Raw genomic sequence first — 7,804 nt, forward strand, 5'->3', positions numbered from 1 at the left:
AGTATGGAAATGTGGCAGCGTGATTTAATGATAGTGGTGATTAGCTGTATATATGGTGAAGCAGTGGCTGCGATAGAGTGGGTGATTAGATGGTGGTACTGGCTAATGAAGGTGTGGTGGTGTGGTGTGGCAGGTGTAATGGCAGCAGTGATGTTGGGTGTTTAAGGCAGTGTGTGGCTGTGATGCGTATTGGTATAGTAGGAAAGGTAGTGGTCGTTTTGTTTGCATTTTGCTGGCGATTACTGTGGTCAGTGAAAAGCAACTTGCCTTTCAATGCGATGGTCGTCCTTGGTTATCCTTTAGAGCACTGTAGAATATGGTACGTAGAGAGAAAAAAAAAGAGAATAAATTTAGTGTGACTACTACAAAAAAAAAAAAAAAATAGACAAGGTTGTAGGCTATGAAAAAAAAAATTCCTTCCGAAGCTTTTTTTATTATATTACTGGAAACTAAACAGCAGTAGACCAAGATATTGAAGGAATAATGGTGAGAGCGTACCGAGTAATAAATATGAAGATGTGGAGTAAAATAGCTGTTAAATTTACATTCTTTAGAGAGACGTAGGTTAAGAGGGGACCTGATAGAAGTCTTTAAGTGGTATAAGGGGATATAACAAGGGGGATGTAAGCAAAATTCTTAGAATCAAAAACCAGGATAGAACAAGAAATAACGGGTTCAAGCTTGAAAAATGTAGGTTTAGGAAAGAGATACGAAGAAATTGGTTCTCAAATAGAGTGGTAGATGAGTGGAATGGACTCAGTAATCATGTTGTTAGCGCTAGGACATTAGGGAGCTTTAAGAGAAGATTAGACGGGTTTATGGATAGGGATGATAGGTGGAAATAGGAAGGTATATTTCACACAGGGACTGCCACGTGTAAGCCTGGTCGTTTCTTGCAGCTTCCCTTATTTCTTATGTTCTTATGTTCTAGAAGTTGTTTAGCTAGATGTACCTTCTGAGTCCCATCATATCCATCATCTCATCTGAGTCTGAAAGGGATTATTTCTCTCATCTCCGTGTATTGGAGGGCGACCAAGGGAGTGGAAGTGGAAAGGAGTGGAGTGCAGGAAGTGGAAAGGAACAAACGTATGCTTAATTGCGTCTGAAAAAAAAAAAAAAAGAGTTCAGTAGAGAGGAGTAGAGGGGATGGCCAATTTAGTTCCAGAGGTGTCTTGATTCTCCTCCACTGCAGGCTATCGAGGGTCGGGTGATGGCGGTGTGTCGTGTTGTGTTAGTGAGAGGGAGGGAGATTTGATGGAGACTCGATGGGTGGAAGGGGATATTGAAGGCTGGGAGAAGTGGAGATCAGGACAGGTGGAAGCTGAGAGAGAGAGAGAGAGAGAGAGAGAGAGAGAGAATGGGAAGGCTTTTCTACGTAAATTTCATCCATGAAGATTACTCCTTGAAAATTTCATCTCAAATAACTCCGATGATAAGTTCTCCCAAGCTAATCTACGTAACTTAACTAATTCAGCATAGGAAGATTACATTGTGGGGAAGAAATCTTATAAATGGTTGGATCTTCAGGGAAATTTACCGATCAAGAGAGAGAGAGAGAGAGAGAGAGAGAGAGAGAGAGAGAGAGAGAGAGAGAGAGAGAGAGAGAGAGAGAGACCGTTACCAAGGCATCTGAACCCTTTACCTCGCAAATATACTGCTTTAAATCTAATAGACTCATAATAACAGAACATTACGTCGACAGATGCTCTCCCCTTACTGATTAACTTTCATGGGTCCTGGAATCTGAATGTGAGGCAGAATCTCTCGGATCGTAAGAGGCAAATACGGCGGCAGGTCGTCGGTAACTCAGTGCACTTTTTCGCCGAGGGGTCTCTGCAGTATGTTAGTGGAAGGCTGATGGTTAGGTTAGGTGAGGTTATGTCTGGTATGGGAAGGTTAATATATGTTACATTAGATTAGACTAAATTAGGTTATGTTATGCCTTGTATGGTAAGGTTAATTTTAGGTTAATTCGGTTATGTTGGATTAGGTTAGACTTGGTATGATAAAGTTAGATTAGGTTAGGTTTGGTTAGGTTGGGTCAGATTATGTTAGGTTATATATGGTACGGTAAAGTTAATATAATCTTGGTCAGTTATATAAGATTTGGTTAGAGTTGGAATGGTAAGGTTAGTTGAGGTTAACTTTGGTTAGGTTAGATTAGGTTACGCTCTGTATGGTAAGATTACTGTTGTATGTTAGGTTAGGTGAGGGTATGTTAGGTTAGGCTTTCCGTCACGTTGCGGAAGGTTGGTTGTTATGTTGGGTTTATTAGGGTTAGCATAAGTTAGGTTACATTAGGTAGGGCTAGGATGAATTAGGATACGCTAGATTAGACTCTCTAACTTAATGGAGGACAGTGGAGGGAAGCAAGTAGACAGACAGGTACGTAAGCATGTGTTAGGTTTGATTAACTCTTTCACTTCATATTTCCAGTAATCACCCACAGTTTTTTAAAAGGTTACTTATATGCAACAGCCTCTTTACCTGTCCAACCAGAAACACACACACACACACACACACACAAAAAAAAATCTCAGTCTCTTTTTGTCTGAGTCCATACAATCAATTTTTACAGTGTTTCGAATGATTGCAGCCATAACAGTGAAAGAGTCAACTGAGGCTGTTCTGCAGGTTGAAGGAAGAGCAAGGAAAGGCGAACAGGGAGGATAGGGAGGACGAAAGACGGAGGAGGAAGGACGGGGGAGGACGAGCAAGATGGTAGGTAGGGAGAAAGGAAGGTGGATAGGTAAGGGGATAATGCTCCCTATGAATATTAAAAGACCAGTCCTCGTACCACACACCTGTAGGAGGAGTGACGGGCGCCTTTCAATCACTTGATCCGTCTGTACCAAGATGAAATCCAGAGAGAGAGAGAGAGAGAGAGAGAGAGAGAGAGAGAGAGAGAGAGAGAGAGAGAGAGAGAGAGAGAGAGAGAGAGAGGCATTTCTCTCTTCTTGGTCTTACTATATAAAACTCAAGCTTTTATATTTCCATTTTCTGTTGATTTCTTGGGATGAAACTCCGAGGCAAAATAGACCTTTCTTTCATTATATTTCACTGAATAGACTTTTCTTTTATCCTCCTTTCAACTGATCTCTTCTCCAGTGACCTTAACGCCGCGTCCTCCCTTTGGTTACGGAGAAGGAAGAGAACATTTGGAGTAGGAAGAGAACATTCACTCGTACAATGGAAAGAGTAGCAGAACATTCACTCGTCATTCGGAAGAGCAGCAGAACATTCACTCGTACATTCGGAAGAGCAGCAGAACATTCACTCGCACACTCGAAAGAGGAAGAGAATATTCGAAAGAGAACATTCACCAGCACACATTCACACATTCACATTCTCGGTGTCTGGTAGACTGGCCTCGTTGTTCCGGACACCATACGTTTGAGAGCGATCGCAGGATTCCCGGGTTGAGATTTACGTGCTGTGCGTCCAGGCTGACACACCGGGAGGGGGAGAGAGGGTAACTGGGAAAGCGGGAGTGTGGCAGTGTGTGAGAGTGAAGGGCTTAGTGGCGGGGCAGCAGAGGTCGCGTAAGCCCCCAGAGTCGCGAGTAAAGGATAAGTGTGCTTAGGTTTTGTTGTTGCGTGCGATGTGTGGGCTTGTGTGTGTCCCCTTGGGTTACCTGGCAAAGGGAGGAGGTGGCAAGCTGCACTTTACACACACACACACACACACACACACACACACACACACACACACACACACACACACACACACACACACACACACACACACACACACACACACACACACACACACATGTACACATACAAAGCGTAAAGTAGCGTTCACCTTTCATGTTTTGTTATATATTTCAAGGTTTATTTCTTTCCTGCTGCAGTAATCTCTTGGGAATCCTGGAAATGCTGTGCGTACCTCTTTTACGCCTCTCCTCCTCCTCCTCCTTCTCCTCCTCCTCCTCCTCCTCCTCCTCCTCCTCCTCCTCCTCCTCCTCCTCCTCCTCCTCCTCCTCCTCCTCCTCCTCCTCCTCCTCCTCTTCCTTTGGTTCTCTTCGTTTTGCTTTTGCTCCTCTTCTCCCTTTTCCTTTTGCTCCTCCTCCACCTTTTCCCCTCCCTTCTCCTTTTCCCGCGTTTCTTCTTTTCCTTTTTCCCTTGCTCCTTCTCCGTCCATTTTCATCTTCCTTTTCCTCCTCCTCCTCCTCCTCTTCACCAACATATCACTATCATCATCTCTCCTCTCATATTCCCTTCCTGCCTCCTCCTTCCTCACGTTTTCGCCATGCATGTCGCTTTAGTCTCTTCTCTCTCTCATTCATCTCAGCAAAATTTATTCTCTCACCAACCCTCTCGCATTTCCTCTCTTCGCAAAATTCTCCCTCCATTTACCTCCTCATCGATCTCTTTCTCTCTTTCTCTCTGTCTCTCTGTCTCTCTCCCTCCCTCCATCTTTCTCTTTTCATTCCTCTCACCCTTTATTTTCATCTCTCTCTCTCTCTCTCTCTCTCTCTCTCTCTCTCTCTCTCTCTCTCTCTCTCTCTCTCTCTCTCTCTCTCTCTCTCTCTCTCCCTTACTGGTTGTCTTCCTTCTTTCATTTCTTCCTTCCTTTCTTCCTTCCTTCCTTCCTTCCTTCCTTCCTTCATTCCTTCCTTCCTTCCTTCACTCATTCATTCATTTATTAATTCAGCCTTTACTTCCTTCCTTCCTTCCCTTTATTATTTTTCCATATCACTCACCAGTCTCCGCTAACTGATCTGAGATATTTCACGCATAGTAATTAACTGAGACCAGAAGAAAAAAAAAAAAAAAACTGACTGAAAAGAAAAATGTCGAGGAAAAATATCGAAAAGACGGAAGTATTTGAGGGATTTGGTGATTACAGAGAGAGAGAGAGAGAGAGAGAGAGAGAGAGAATGTACAAACACGTTCTTTTTTTCTTATTGCACGGCCATCTAAGTAGGAATGAGGCCCGTAAGATTGTTCCCTATACATGTAACAGGTGGTAAAGGGACAGTACCATCTTTTCTGTGTTTGTATTATCTCTCCCCTTGTCTCTGTTGTCTGGCCTTCACTACTGGCGGTCCTCGGGTGGTAGAAGACAACTCCCAGCGATGTGTTCTGAGTGTGTTGTGCTTCTGTGTTGCACGATCATGTTGCATCCCTACATCTCTAAGCAAGGCACTTTTGGGTTCAAGGAAACGCATTGGGTTTCATGAACTTTTACCTAATTTGTTTTATTTACATATATTTACACTCATACGATCGCATACGTCTTCTAACCGTTATTCACAGCATAGCATTATAAAAAAAGTTGCTCAAAATTGGATTAATCTCTTTTCAGGTAAATTATTTTAAATATCTCGAAACACTTCAGCATTACATTTCCGATTCGAATTTCTCTACGCAATTAATATTCAGTGGGGATGGCGCTTCTAGGGTTACAAAGTGTTGGAGGCGAAAAAAGTCATTTAAAATAATAGAAGCATTCACGTTATATTTCAGTATGAGAGGCAAAACATTATTGTCAACACGAGTTTGTAAGTTACAAGAGAATAATAATTGCGTGTATTTATATTCATAAGTTCCACCCTAAACAAATGGAAACAAAATATCCAGAAGCAGCTTTGGGTTGAATTGTAATGCTTCAACCTAGGCAAGTGAAAAGGAATTGTTAAGTAACTTTTTTTTTCTTGTTAGTACAAATTAAAGGGAAATGTTTCATAATATGTCCGTCTCACATCAGTCTTCATCCTTCTGCCTTCCTTCAGTATTTTGTTATTTTTTTCCTTGGATCGACTTCAGTTTCGAAATCCAAGGCCATTAATATAAAAAAAAAATATGGTTTGATTACTAATTATCTGTGGAGGCACTGAACGCCGGAGACTGGGCTGCATGGATCTTGTCTTCAAGTGGACTCATTATAATAATTCCCTGATGTGTTTATGCACAACACTGAGGCAATAAAGGTGATTGGGTAAAGACACAACCAGCATCATCTTCCCTGCAAACCTAAACTTCCTGAAGATAGCTAAGTTCTAATTAACAAAGGCAGAGGACTGATGATGGATTAACAGTGTAGAATTTCCGCACATGTGTTGCTTAAAGGATTTCTTCATTGAAGACTTAAAAATTTGCAATCTTAACTCTTTCGTTGTTGTTTGGCATGTTTTTCCTTAATTACTGATCAGAAGTTACAAAATCTACTCTTTTTTTTTATCCCCTTCTCTATTTTAGATGTTTATAAAGACTCGTGTATTGCTTTTAGTGTTGTGAATTGTTGCGTATGGCAGTGAAAGTGTCAACAAACTTTGTAAACAGTAAAGACCACAACGTCTTTAATGACAGATCATGATGTACTAGACTGATTTTGTTACAGATTGGACACAATGATGCATCACGAAGGAGAGACAAATAAGTGGAAAACTTGGAAGGAAATCTCAGGCTGGAGCAGGAGCACTATACATTGCCTATAACATTGTGACTACACGTCTCCACACGTCTTGTACACGTTCTGTCTGAAGAATGCTTTTATTGGATTTATTACTGAATATAATGCTGTGCACCTGATTTAGGCTAAATTCCGTTTCACTTTACATCGCACCCTAAAAAGAGTAAATAAAAATAATAATAATAAAGAATAATGCATATGGTGCATTTTTTTTCTATGTAACCGCCCATTAACATATAAATTCTCTTTACACATCTTACTCCCGTTACCCATTTCCTACACTTGTCATCTACTTTCTTCCACCTATCACCTTTATAAACATACAGTCCTTTCTTTCCTTTCAACTAATTTTGACCTTGTCCTTTTATCTCACAAGTACACATTCTCTTAGTCTCCCTTTACCCCTCCTGCCCGTCACCTGTAGAGAGACACCACTTCTTCCACCGGTCTCCATTCCGTACCACTGCGTCAGCTAAACCAAGGGAAGAATTTGGACAGACGGACTTTTTGACAGAGTCCTTCACTTAATTATGACTATACGCCTTTGATAGGTAGCGCTCAGGTAACTACCTTTGGGGTTCATTAGAGCCAGTATACCTGAGGGCAAATTAATTGAGGCTCCTCATTATCGTTTGATCCTAAAGGGAAGGTGAGACAACATATATGGAGGAGGAGGAAGAGGAGGAGAGAAGAATTGCAAAAGGATGTGAAGAGTAGAAAGGAGGCTCATAAAATGTAGACTTATGTAGAACAATTTTGTGTGTATGTGTGTGTGTGTGTGTGATGTGTGTGTGTGTGTGTGAGAGAGAGAGAGAGAGAGAGAGAGAGAGAGAGAGAGAGAGAGAGAGAGAGAGAGAGAGAGAGAGAGAGAGAGAGAGAGAGAGAGAGAGAGAAATTGCAAACAGATGTAAAATCGTAGATATACCAGTACCAATTAAATGCCGTCATTGTACAAACATTGGCACACCTATTTCCCCAATACACACACACACACACACACACACACACACACACACACACACACACACACACACACACACACACACACACACACACACACACACACACACACACACACACACACACTGCAACACACCTCACATTGTATAGAAACAAAATCTGCCTCACACGCGAATTCAAACAATTAAGATTTCTTTTGTTCTTTTGCGCACACACACACACACACACACACACACACACACACACACACACACACACACACACACACACACACACACACACACACACACACACACACACACACACACACACACACACACACACACACACACACACACACACACACACACACACAGAAAATTGCTCCCTTGCATCTACTCTCTTTTTAAGTTTCCCATTTTCTCTTCTTGCTTTCCATGTCTTTTCT

The 7,804-nt window shown here is 41.8% G+C and overlaps 1 long non-coding RNA gene across 1 annotated transcript in view; it reads left to right on the plus strand.

Moving 5' to 3' along the window:
* The window catches only part of LOC135105538 (uncharacterized), a 61,871-nt gene extending 55,271 nt beyond the window's left edge, over positions 1–6,600 (plus strand). Inside the window, exon 5 of the long non-coding RNA XR_010270888.1 lies at positions 6,346–6,600. This is a non-coding gene — a long non-coding RNA (uncharacterized LOC135105538). The remainder of the gene's footprint in view (positions 1–6,345) is intronic.
* The last annotated feature ends 1,204 nt before the right edge of the window (positions 6,601–7,804 follow it).

This window comes from Scylla paramamosain, chromosome 12 (genome assembly GCF_035594125.1).
Source record: "Scylla paramamosain isolate STU-SP2022 chromosome 12, ASM3559412v1, whole genome shotgun sequence".
NCBI lineage: Eukaryota > Metazoa > Arthropoda > Malacostraca > Decapoda > Portunidae > Scylla > Scylla paramamosain.